Here is a 13,903-nt window from a genome sequence, read left to right on the forward strand (position 1 = left end):
ACCACTGTCAGTCTACTACAGCTTTGGTAGACATGACAGTAGCCACTCTTTGTAAAAAAATAAAATAAAAGTGGTATTCTATGTCCCCTCTGCCTCTGAGTCAAGCTTTAGGGTCTCAAACCATATAAACAGCAAGACCCTCAGTGGACATGTGTTCGTCATGTGCACTGTGGTAGACATCAAGAAAATCTACAGAAGTGTTGGAGTGATTTTTCACACACCACTGTCTGTTACATGGCTATCCTATACACAATACTCATTTCATATGATTTGGTCAGCTAGCGCTGTCAAACTTCACTAGGGTGATATGTCCCTTTTGATACAGGTTGACACATATCTTTATGGCAGTGGTAGTTTCAACATATTCACCACACCACAAACCAACTTTATTAACATGACTGTAATCCAAGAGAGTGTATACTTTTCTGTTTGTTGGTAACTCCCAATTGAGAGGAAATGTCAAATACGGAGGAGAATCCACCACCTTAATTTATGGTGGAAGAAGTCACGGCAGTGGATTATTCATGCCAATATGTGTGTCTTTAGTCAGCTCTGGAGCTGGAAATACTTTAAAGTTTGTGGTTGGAATGTAAGTGTGATCATTAAGCGTTACTAGGGGGCACAACTACCAACTAAATATTTACTTTGGGCTTACTGTAAATGGTAAAACACAAAAAATGTTGTGTGTGTTGCAGTCTCGGGAAGAAAAAATTGTGGATTACTGCCTGTGCTTGCGTTTCCTCCAGAAGGAGTGTTTCAGTTACCAACAAATTCCCAATAGTTTTCACCTTCTGGCGTAAGTGTTAGATCGAGAAAAAAATACACAGATGAAATTTCTTCACAGGTGCTATGATTGGTGCCACTTTTCCTCCAGCCTCTTTTCGTTTACAAACCAACTCTAGCATAATATTGATAAAGCAAGACTTTAAACTTTGCTTTGTAAGCTTAAAACCAAATTGGAAAGGAAGGAATATCCCGGTTCAGGAAAGCACAGATGTATGACCTTTATAAGCGTCCTCAGAGTGCAGGCCGAAACATGATATTTTTAAATTTACCACTTTCTTCATTTTTATCCCTAACTATATAAAATACGATTCTTTTTCAGTCTTCTTTTAAACTACTACTCGTCTTTTAACATTTATTTATATCAATGACACAAGATTTAAACTTTAATTTTGTAGGTTTCTACCCTCGCTCTATTGGTGACTGTTATGTTACTAACTTTAAGATGAGCCATGGAAATTGAGTATGTCATGCCAAAATACCTAAATTGTTTTTGAAGCAAATGAGTTGTAGACAGAGGGGAAGAGTGAGACGGGCGAAGGGGGTGTGTGAGATGAACTTGGGTATATTGAAAAGAAGAATCAAAAAGCTGAAAATAATCAATAACTGATTACATAACCATCACATAGCAGACATCAGAGAACATAGATTCAAACAGAAAATGAATATCAGCATCATATTTTTGTATGTTTATAAAAATCGTCATAAATGCAAAGGTCCAGATAGATTGTATTCTCTCTTTCGGTTCACTTTTTAAACCATTTTAAGGTGAAATGCACTTTTTATGTTTGAGCTTCCGTTCTGGAAGTTGGGAATTATGTGCCAGGTATTTGGGAGTGATGAAACTGGCACAGAATAAAATAGCTTCTGCAGCAGAGAGCACGGTTTGAAGGCTTCTCTTTACCAACCGTGTTTTACAGGAGGAACAGATTGTGGCAGTAAATGTCAGGCAAAAGATAGTAATATATGCCGCCTCACATTTCTCTGACTTGACGCAGAAGTGGAAATCTGCTCAGATCAACAGCAGAAAAGCAATCTGTAGCTAATTACGGCAAGAGGCCAGATTGGGAAATACTGCTTTGCTGTCTGTCTGAAGTCGAGTTCAATTAACAGCCAATCTGGGCTCCATTGGAAATGTTGGAAACGCGCAATTCTTTTCAGCTCGTATGGCCTAGTGTTTCGACAACAGAGTGACAAAAAGACAAAGTTGATTATTAGTGTACATCCGTAGAAACAGAAAATATAGAGAGATCACTGAAAAACGCAGATTTATAGGAACATTTGTCATGAAAAGTTTCAATGGGAAAGTAAGAAATGTGTGCTTAATTATGTATCAGCATTCTACCTAACAAGGGACAGTATACTAACCATGAAGCACCAAATCAACAGTCACCTACTCCTGCTTCCACACCCTCTGCATGCTACGGAGAATCTTCAGATGGATCCCCGTCAACATCAGGAAGACCGTCACCCAGGCCCTCATCATGACTCGACTAGACTACCGCAGCATGGTCTTACACCGGCACCTCCACTCAACTCCTCAAGAGGCTGTTGATCATATAGAACACAGCAGCAAGACTCATCCTAGACCTTCCCAAATGAGCCCCTATCGCCCCCGCTTCCAGATAACTCCATTTGCTCCCCATCTAGAAGAGATGCAAGTTCAAGATTCTTGCACATGCCTACAAAGCCTTACTCAACCAGGGACAGGCTTACATCAACCACAGCGTGAACATCCACCAACCCGCCAGACACCTGCGCTCCACCTTCCTGTCCGTAGCACACACCCCTCACATTCGCTGCACCACAGCAGCGGCCGTTCTTTCTCCTACATTGCTGCCAAAACCTGGTTTGACCTGCCCCCCCCCACCCACTGACAAACAGCACCCTTCCTAGCTGACTTCAGATTGAGACTCAACGCATTGCTCTTTGACAGAGACCTTTGCAACCTCAGCGCCTGCATACTCTCAGGGGTGATAAAGCTGTGCTCTACAAACACTGTTTGATTGATACATATGAAGTGCATCTCAAGAACACTTCTTCCTGTCCTTGCTTACAGTCTTGAATTCACCTTTTCCCTTTTCACACAAGTGACTGTAGAATTATTTTCATTAAATCTTTCTCTCTTCACATAGTTTCCTCCCATTACAAAATAAGTCCAGGGGCCCAAAATTTTCCCCAGGATCCTGCCACTGGTGTGGCTCCATACCAAGGCTGCCTAATCTACACTTCCTGTCACTTTGTCTCATTCTTGTAGATTCCTTTTCACCACTGCTTTCACCCTTTGTCACCATTTCCCTATCTTTCTCTTTCTATGTCTGATTAACTTAGTCAGCTGGATAAAAGAAGTCGCATTACCAAATATATGTGCTACTGCCCACTACCTAAAAAAATTAAAGACTGTCTCAAATTCTGTTAGAAGTCTTAGGTAGGGCAACAATTGGAAACAAAGCAGCCCTTGGAAAAGTTTTAATAACTGCCATTGTCATCTTCGCTGTCCCATTTTTTATTGAAACATATACGAAGAAAACTCATACGCAAATATGTGCAATGGAACTGTTTTACGTTTTTCTTCACAACTATGCATGCTGCCAGCAGATCTATTCATTGCTGTACTTTATAAACATGCTGCCCAGAGGGGAGATTATAACACTTAGGCCCTTATTACTGAAGATGAATGCATTTACAGCACTCGGTGAATACACATACTCTGTGGTGTGGTATTTACTGGGCGCAGTAAATATCTCATTTTTCTAGTTGACACTTGATAAAACGGGATTTTGCAACTGGTCCAAAGGTCTCTCATTTCTGCATGTTTTCCTCTGGTAAACTTCAGCAGGTTGGTCAGGGGAAAATTGTGGGGATTCAGTGTTAAGTGATACATGCACACATTATAATCAGAGCCTTAAACGTTTCTCTTTCCTCTCCTCCCTCAACCTCCACATATTCTCTAAGGGCTCCACTACAGCATAAGAAGGTAAGCCCAAATCTAATCATAATCCTAAGGCCATGTTTCATTTAGTATAGATGATTTTTCAGTCAAATTCATGTAAACAAGAGACTCCAAGGGACAGTCAGATTGCCCAGGACCATCAGGTGCTTCCTGAGCAGTTTGACGGTGTCCCTTCTAGGCTTGCTGTGTGCCCCTTAATGAAGTGCCTTATACCAGTAGAATGTGAAGATCTGCATAAAACTACCATTCCCAAATTGATATCCTGAGTATATTACATAGAGGGGCTTCCTACATGTAATGGATTAAGAAGGCAGCTCTAGAACAGGAATCGCCCATTGTGGTCCAAAGATGGTTCTGGGTTTATGATTTGAAGATTGAGCACATGTAGGAGGCCAACATTGTTAAACTACCACTTTTCTCATTTTTTAATTTCATTTTTATGTACCAATGATCCAGCATCATGTTCTAATTCCAAAGAATTAAATCATAAGCAGTGCAGCTGTGGATATTGAGAGTGACAGTAAGATAAAGGCAATACAAAAGTACTACTTCATTTGGTGGAAATATTTGCTTAGTATTATCAATGCCTCTGTGAAATACTGCAAGTAAGCACAAGCATTGGCATAGCCAATAGGTCTCGCTTTTGGGACCTTGTAAGTATTTAGCCATGGAGTACATTAAAGCTTTATCAGAAATGAACTGTGTTTGGAACCTTATAAGTATATAGCCATGCAGAACATTAAACCTTTCTCACACTTGACATTAGATTGTAATGGTCAGAACATCCACTAGAGGGCACCACAACAAAAATAGCATTTGGAAGAAACATGGTTGTGTAACCATATAACCAGCCTCAAGAGGGCATAACCATGTGAAAAGAGAAAAACTGAGCATTGCAGCATAACCACATATTCAGCCCCTAGAGAGCATAATGCACAACACATTTTCAGGCCTTTTAGAATATTATTACAAACAAGGCCATTAGACCAGAAACTACTCCCAGACATAAAGCAACAACTCCAGCCATGAGAAATCTTTACAAGACACTGAATGGAGGGAAAGGTTATGATTTTGTGTTCCCGCAAACCTAGTGTGGGAGAAGAGGAGCTGGACATAAAGAGCATGTTGTGCTGAACATTTTGGTGGTGGTCCCCTTTTCCTAGGACCACCACAGGCTGAGCTATGGGCATAAATGTGTTGTAAAAGGAATGCCTCTCAAAGCATTATGAGGCGAATTACCTGAATGCAGTGAATATTGTAGTATCGGCTCTCCCGTTGTGCCGGAAGAGCCGCCTTGAGGGTTTCCCTTGTGTTTTTTCTATGTTAAAGGTGCCAGTTTGTATATTTTTCAACCGCTAAACTTGGGAAGAATTTAGGAATGGGGCTACAAATTTAACCGGTGCCCATGTAAAGCGCTCCAATCTTCTGGCCAAGCTTGCGCTATATAAATGAATAAATAAAAAATCTGCTCCAGCTGCAGCCTTTGTCGGGTGCAGACACACAAAGAAACAGCCAGATGCCAGAGGAAGAAACATCATGCCACGAGCGTAAAGCGGAGAGGCAAAAGAAAAAAGTAGTGCGCCAACTCTAAGGTATATGGCCGATTGTGCAATAATCCAAGTAAAAGGGTCAGTCTCCATGGCGGGAACAAAACAGCGTCAAGGGGGTACAAATCTAAAACTTTTACCTTTCAAACCAAAGGAATTTGAAAGGCAGGCCAAGAAACAAATGAAAGTGATGAGTGTGTGAGGGGCGCGGTGAAAGCCCACAGAATAGATTACAGCCTGTCGAGAAACAGCAAATGCGTGCTGCCTAGGTGCGACCTTAAAAAGTTAATAATAAACAGAAGAAGAAAATAAATAAATGGCAACAACTGTGGTTCATTATGGAAAGAAAGATTCAGTGCCACACCAAGTTAAGGTAGGGGGGATGCCAAGCATGGCCCTGCGGGAGATTGGAGTAATGTCAGGCCAATGTAACATCAAAAGCATCATAAGCGGTGTCCTGCTTGGTGTGGGAGAGAGCCATCCCTAATCACTGCTTTTAAGTAGAGCACCCAGTGCATGGAGACAGGGCGTTTCCAAAGCCCCCTGGCTTCATCAATTTAACCGCCACTTATAGAAGTAGGACGCTTGTTTCTTCAGTAGAAAACTTTGTGCATGAAGGTATTAAGGACCAAAGGCAGTATAAACCCTCCAGGCCACGGAAAATGCGTCCTTTCCACTTTCTAAAGAATTTTCCAGGTTTTAAATGCCACAATGTCACAGGGTCACTGATCTGGGGAGTTGTAGCTTGATTTCGAGGTTGAAGACAAGAAACAGCAAGGTAGAAACCACCAGTGTTCGCCAACGAAGTCTCTGGTAGCATTTCTGACTGATGAAAACGGCAGCAGTCCCACTGATGGCAGACGAGAGTGGATCCTGGTAGACTGAGAGCAGTCACTATCAGACAGGTGGGTTTTGGATATTATTCAGTAGGGACACAAGGCCACCCGGAGCAGTATCTTTAGATTCAAAGGCTTAATGAAAAAGTGACCACCTGACAGGCTGAATTGATGGGAGATGCATGGCAGCATCAAGGACTTGCTTGCGAACAAAAGCACTGTGAAGGTTCCCACATCGGAGGAAAATGTGGGAGTCTATACCCAAGTGTTCCTTGTTCAGGAGGCGTACAGCTATCGCAGGATAATCACCTATCTCAGTCATTATTTATGTCTGATAATCTATTTTAGAATGGGAACTTTACAGCACTTCATTCTGTTTGTTCTGCCAACGGGACTTCTGCATTCCCTGGATTTGGAGAACGTGTCTCAGCACTTGCCTGCTCTTAAGATACACAATTGCAGCCTACTTTTCTCAATATCTTTTATTTTTGATATTTTGGAGCACGAGTTGGAATATAGAAAGGTGAAGTAGAATTGGAGATGGAAGAGTTAAAGCCACATATCTATGAGTGCTACGTGTAGGGAGTGCAATACATTCAACCAGTACACTATACGGGAAGAAACAACATCTCACCAGGTTTTGGAGACACTTTAATACAACAGGCACCAAGAGAAAAGAGACAATAAAACAATGTGAGACGTACTGCTCTTGGTGAAGGTATTTTGTGAGAAGGCACTAGGCAGTATGATAATGGTGGATGGGCGTATGCCTTTGGATTATTTTTATGGTTCCTCTAAACCAATGGAACAATAAGGTAGAAAAACATGGAGCTGCAGATGTTCGACATCTAACAGGACAGTTAGGATGAGTCTGAAGGATGTACCTGAAGTAAAGCAATTCCTTTGGAATTTAAGACAGTGTTTGCAGGATTGTTCCAGAGGGGCTGCTGAAGATGTTGTGAGGGTGATACAAACTAAGACAGATTATTTAGTTGGAGCTAAAGAGGTTATGTGACAGTATGGGCTCTTAGGGTAGTGACTTTAGAGTGTGTTGCTCAATTCTTGAGATATAAGAGTTTTCAGGAAATATTCAAATGTAATGCGGGGGAACAAGTGCTTAGCAGTCAGTTTTCACCCCCTCCAAAAAAAAAACAATGTTAAACGGATGATTTCATTACTAGTTGATCCCACCTTTTTACTTTGCTGGATTTGTTCAAAGTATAGCAACAGGTCAGACTATATCCTGTAGTGCAAGGTTATTATATTCTTATAATTACAAATTGCGCATTTTAGATTTTCCAATGCTTCTCGCTGTAGCGTTCTTAATGGATTTTTCCAACAGCACACTGTAGCTTGAAAAAGTCAGAGTGTAACCCAGTTTCCTTCTTGGTGGTGTGCTAAACATTCTCCAGGATCACAAAGTGATTAAAAAAAGAAAATGATGGTAGCCTGAATAAAACATTGTCACACTGGTCATCTTTTTTCATTCCTGGGATTGGTGGATTATCATTTAAATTGATCAAATGCCTTAACATTGTGACTGGAAATTTAAGGATTGATTGAGAAAGGGAATATAATTTTGTGGTCTGAGAGGTGTGAAAAGTTCAAAATGGATCAAATAAATAGTCGTTGAGAGGACACTACCTTTTGAGGGATTTGGAATGAGAAACTAGTACTTAATAGGGCAAACCTTGATACTCTACTGTAGAAAAAGGAATTGACATTGGCTCGGACAGTGAGAAAATTACAGACATTGTGTAGCAGGGCATATAGTGAGCGTGGAGCAAAATATGTAGCTGATTAACGTATATTTAAGGGCACATTTTAATGCTGTATACCAACAACAACAAAAAATTAAGCAGCCTGCTATTACAACATACTGTACAATAAATATAAACTCAGGAGTGAGAGAGTGAGGAGCAAAAGAAAGTGCTTATGCACAAGAAATAGACACCCCTCAAGGAATCACAGAGAAAGGACTCAAAAGACAATGAGAGCCATATATAAGTATTTGGAAAGCATAAGGATGGCACGTGTTAATAAATAACTGATCCGTAAGGCGGATGTAATATATAGAATTTTGAAAAAATAATTGAAATTTGGGGAGAAGTTACTTCATCTTAATTATACAAATGAAGCTGAATAATCTTTATGGGAGAAATGAAGGCTATATTGAGGGGTACTATTAGGACCTCATCCATATGGCTTAGAATACTTGCAGCCATTCCCCTGGTCAGTGTAATTATGGCACGTTGTTACATGCTATCAAGAGTCTGCTTGAGGGTGTATTGATCACAAAATGCTATGGACAGATTAAAACTACTGAAGGATAAGTGCTGGAGGTTTAAATCTGAAAAGGGCTACTTCATGTTTGAGATGTCTGGCAACTGAAGATCTATCGGGTGAGATGAATTTGAACACGTAGATGCTCACATACGTTGTGTATCTAAAGACACTTTTATGACTCAGTTCAACTTCTTGAACATAGATGACAAAATTCACTTTGGATTCAAAAAGCTGTCACTCTGGGGCAAAGACATATCCTGAGAACAAGGCAGTCAGCGAGAGGTATCAGATTTGTGGAACCGGACAATTGAATGAATGCCCTAGCTACAATGAAGGACAATAGGTAAATATACAAATTGTAATGTTTCTTACTAGGATCGTTATACTGATCTGACATAAGCTGATTTTGTAACATTAATGGGATCTAATGTATGTATTGTCCGCAGCTGAGGAAGACAGATGCAGAGACATAGACCTGTGGCCTGGCATTCTACGCTCTCCCAAACCCTAGTCCCCTGGCCATGATCTCCCGCTCATGCTCCCACGTCCCCCAAGTTAAAGATTTTCACAGCCCTTTAGGCCGGGGTTGGCTCGCTGGAAAGGGAGTAATCAAGCCTCAGGCCCCAGAAATAGTGCGCTATTCGGCTGCCACTGGCCGCCATTGGTCTCACCTCCCGGCAGCAGAAGAGGAGCAGAGAGAGACCCAATCAGTGCAAGCCCACTGGCGCAAGATACCGGCGCAAGACCAACCAAGCACATATTTGAGAGGTGGGGCAATGTGCGGTAGGTGGCATAGGGTGTGAGTAAAGTGGGGGCGGTTAGGAAGCACTAGGATGCGGCAGTGAGCAAAGTGTAGTGCATAAACAGCCTGTGCTCATGCTGCTACTCGCCCCGCTTGCTCCATTTTGCCCCCATCCTGCATCCTCCGCCCGCACTTGAGGGCTCACCCTCACCACCCTATTACACCTATGCCCCTTCAATGACTACGGATGCCAGCTTAGCCCAGTCCAGCTCAGCCAAGTATCTGTAGGAGCGACCAGCCACAAGGGGGCATTGTTCATTTGATTGGGGAGCGGTAGCAGATACCACAACAATACCAACTTCACAATATTACCACCAGCCTCAGGCATATTTCGTGCTTGTGCCCTCCCAGGTCTAGTGCACTGTGCTTGTGTTGTGTTGTGCTTGTGAATACATAGGGTCTTGTGGGAAAGGTGGTGCAAGCAGCTGCAAATTGCTCCCCTAAGGATTTAAAGATCTGAAGTCGCCTTTTACTTTTTAGATCCTGATTATCATTGGCCACGGACCACTAACAGTCAAGCAACTAGCCTATCAGGCAAATACCAATTAATCTAGTGCAGGAACACTCACAGCAGGGACCAAATCAGCAACCTAAACCTGGGGTGAGGTGTTCAGCTTAAGTAGTATACAGCATGCAGCGCGGACTACCCGAAGGAACTCTGGACCTCGGATTCCGAACCCTGGATCTTGAACCCCCAGGGAGCTAAAAGGAGTTAAAAGGAGAATCCCCAGCCATCCAAAACGGGGCCCGCAAGCAATCCATTGAGAGTCGCAAAGAACTATACGTTACACCATTGTCAAACACTAGTTAAAATGAGGTCAGGAAAACACAGGACCGACGCACAAGCTATTCAGAAGAAGGGAAAGGGGGAGGCCATTGCCCCCGAGATGCACATGCTGAAAGCTTGAAGAGGAAGACAGTAGTACTGATTTATGAAGAGGATGGCTCTCTATCCGCTGATGATGAGCTCAATGTGGCAATCGCGGCAAAGTCAGCTGATCTTCTGAGGTCCCCTGAAATCAAGGAGCTGGGGGCAAGGGGTGAAGGCTCCAAATGTCTTAAAAGCCTCAAATCATTTTAGATCTTTGAATTGTTTTCACCACTAGAGGAGGAACGGCATGCCCCCACAGGTTCTGCTAAGAGCCAACCTTCCTGCCTGGGCATAGCCCAAGCGTCAAAGTGCGAACGCGAGCACCTGTTGATGGCAGACACGATTATGGCTGGAGAGCAGTAAATATTGCAGCAAACACCGTTTCCCACCCCCAGCAAGACATTTTTGCCCCGTCACAAATGGTAATTGTCTCCAGCTGTAAAACTCAGTGAAGCAAGGTTAGGGGTTGGAGTTCCTGCCCAGCCGAATGGCACTAAAGCCAAAACCGAAGATGCAAGTTCAACTTAATATTTAATTAAATACCGGCTTACTCAGATGCCCCCTGTAATTCTACCAGTGCAATCACCTGCTTACTTGGGGAGGGGAGGACAGTCAGTCAGAGGAAAACATGACCAACAAAGATGTGCCTGCCCGAAAGGAGGTACTCCTATAAGGCTCCCCAAAAGTAGAGAACCCAAGTGAGAATCCAAGAATGGAGGACGCAAAAGCTTTTCAAGCTCTCACCGAGGGCCCCGGGTTACTCTGCAGTACAGTACTAAATACCATGCAAGCCACAGTGGAAGCTCTAAACCACCACGCTAATAAAGTGGACATTCAAGTTACCTGTTCAACCCGCTTGCAGACTTCGTGTCCAGCAATGATGGAAAATTGGACAACCTAAATGCCCTTATTCAAAGAGTTCAAGTCAGGAACGATAATGACTTCAAAGTGTGTTCATGTAAAGAGGTGACTGACATCTAAGTGTGATTACCAGCTCTCCTAGAGGAGATGTTTGGGGAAATAAGTAATGTGACCCAGGAATCAAAATTGGTAAGGAGCCACGACCCGAAACCGGACCCGAGTGCTGAAAGTGCATTTGCAGCAATAGTGTAGATCACACATCGAGGGTTACCCAGGAGGAGGTGCCAACTAGCATAACTACACCCGAATGATCAAGGAAGACACCTCATGAAGAGGGGACCGAGCAAGGAAGGACTACGGTCATCCCAGACACGAATGGCCAAGAGAAAGGCCAACCCCCACTGTGACTCTGTATCCGTTATTTAAGATCTCTGCACCAGCCATCATGACAAAGCGGGAAAGGAAGCGCAATAGGAAAGACAGAAAACGGATTAAACTAGCGAGATTACCCAAAGATGTAATCTACGACGGTACCAAGCTACTAACATTGGTAGGCATGCCACAAATCAAAGCAGACACAGGGTATCACAGTAGCAGAGGAATTCAGGACCATGAGCAGGAATCAATACCTGGACGAAGGGATGCTGGCCGTCCCAGGATCCTGGTTACAGCTCCTCGTAACTCAAATGACGATGCAGCTGTTACTACAGTTGTAGAAGGGCTTAACACAACTCCACCAATTAACGTACAGGAACAGAGATGTGATGGATCCTGTACTACGGGAGACTCTAAAGTACTACAGAGAATAAAGTCAAGACCACTTCTCAAGGGTCACAACCAGAAATAAGGCCTGGGGAGGCTTGTAGACAGCAGGGCCAACTCGGTGGATCCCAGAGGGGCAAGAGCAATATAACACCACTGACCTGTGAAGAGGTAAGGCCAGTCAGCGGGCAAAGAGAAACTTTGAAGAGGAACAGCAGGCACACAATACAACACTATCCTGTGCCCCACTGAGAGATAGCAGTGGGAGCCTAAGAGAAGAGAGCGTAGAACTCCTCCTAGGTAATGCACCACTGTGTAGTAGCATGCACAACAACCAGCTAAATGAGAGGTTGGCATTGCAATCAATGCCACTTGAGTCCAGGGGGTGCAACAGAAGTAAGGGCCTGAGCCCCCAATACAGAATCCTTCCTAAGAGAGGTCACGGAAAATACCAACAGCGTTCAAGTTGGCACAAAGGCGAGTTTACTATGGATCCTGGAGTTTAGATCAAAGGAAGCCATGACATACTAAACTGTACAAATATCCTAAAGCTATTAAAGCGCCTACCAGGCCTCAAGGGTGTATAGTCCCAGGACATTGACTCTATTAAATTTCTCCCACCAAACAGATATCAGAGCCCACCTTGGCCACGTTCAACTCGCCTCATAGAACAGCCAAAATCCTGTCTTGCAAGGAGCTGCTGAGGAGATGGGGGTAAAGATTGTGCACTTTCAGGAGGATCGTTATCCACCTCTACTGCAGGTTTAAGAACAATCAGTAGATAACAGCATCGCAGGGAGCAGCTACATCGCCTCAACCTGCCGGAGGCAAGCCGCAGGGCAGCAGGTAACATCGTCTTTGAGAAGCCCGGTTGGCGTGTTCCTCTGCACAGGTGGATAAGCAAGACTGACAATCCAAACATCGGCAGCCCCGCCAGTGGAATTCTCTGCAACAAAAGTGGTAACCAAGACCGAAAACAAAGATTATTGGAGCTGGCTTTCTCTGGTCCTTTCAGAGGCACACCAAACTGCCCAAAACAATGATTCCCTGAGGCATAACGTGACAGTGCACGGTGCACTACGCATCTGCACCTGGAATTTGGGGGGGTCTGGCTTAGAAAATCGAAGAACTATAAGATATCGAAATATTTAAGTAACTTTGATATAATAGGGGGCAAGAGACCTGGGCACAATCTAACATCCCCTTAATCGGGTTTATTGAATACAATAGATGGGCATGTAAACGTTGTACCCACGGAAGACATGAAGGAGGACTGGTGACCTATGTAAGTGCCAAACTTGCTGCAAGAGTCACAGTACTAGAAACCAACTAACCACGGCTGGTAGTGATTCACCTGGAAGAATGGGACAAGCAGCAGACAACTCTGTTGTTTTTTGCTAACATCTACATTAACCCAAGGGAAAAAAGAACTACAGTTGAAAAGATGGAGAAAATCCTTCTAGAGTGGAAATGAGAACCACAGATGGCAAATTTGGTCCTCACTGGAGACTTAAGCCTGGACCTTTTTCAAGATATAAGGGAAGAGGTAGATGCTGACTTCGACGCACCCACCATTTCCCATCACTTACAAAGAAAAGTAGACAAACTCAGGAAAAAGCTAGCTAAGCCCTGCAAACTAGGTGGGCGGATAATGTTAAATGGCCATCTCTCTGGAGACACCCCACCATCTTGGACAAGAAGTCTGGGTACAAAGACATCCTACGTGGACTATACGTTAGTCAGTGCCTGTATGGTAAGCACGGTATTTGACTTCAAAATAGACCAGCAAACTGAAAGTGATCATCTGCCACAAAACATCTGGCTTTGTGCCAGAGCACCAGCCCTGTGTTGTGCACTGATCATGCAGTTAGAAGGCCATACTGAGAACCTAAAATGCATTTAATGGACCCCAAAAGATATCCAAACATTGGCAAGCCAGTCGGTTGAAATATTAAACGAAGTATCAATCCACAGTCAAGATCGAATAAAAGCCTGGGAAAACCTCTTAGAATATCTAGTGGCAAGGCATCCAGCAATGGTAGAAGTGTCTTGCACAATAAAAACATCATCTGGCCGAAGTCAATTCGCCTCATAGGATCACAAATCAATAAAACTCTACGATTCAGCACCTCAGAAATATGCATTGCTGAAGTCTCTTCGATACAATCGCAGAAGTCTAAAGAAGGAGGTCTGGTTGCATAA

This window comes from Pleurodeles waltl, chromosome 9, assembly GCF_031143425.1.
Source record: "Pleurodeles waltl isolate 20211129_DDA chromosome 9, aPleWal1.hap1.20221129, whole genome shotgun sequence".
NCBI lineage: Eukaryota > Metazoa > Chordata > Amphibia > Caudata > Salamandridae > Pleurodeles > Pleurodeles waltl.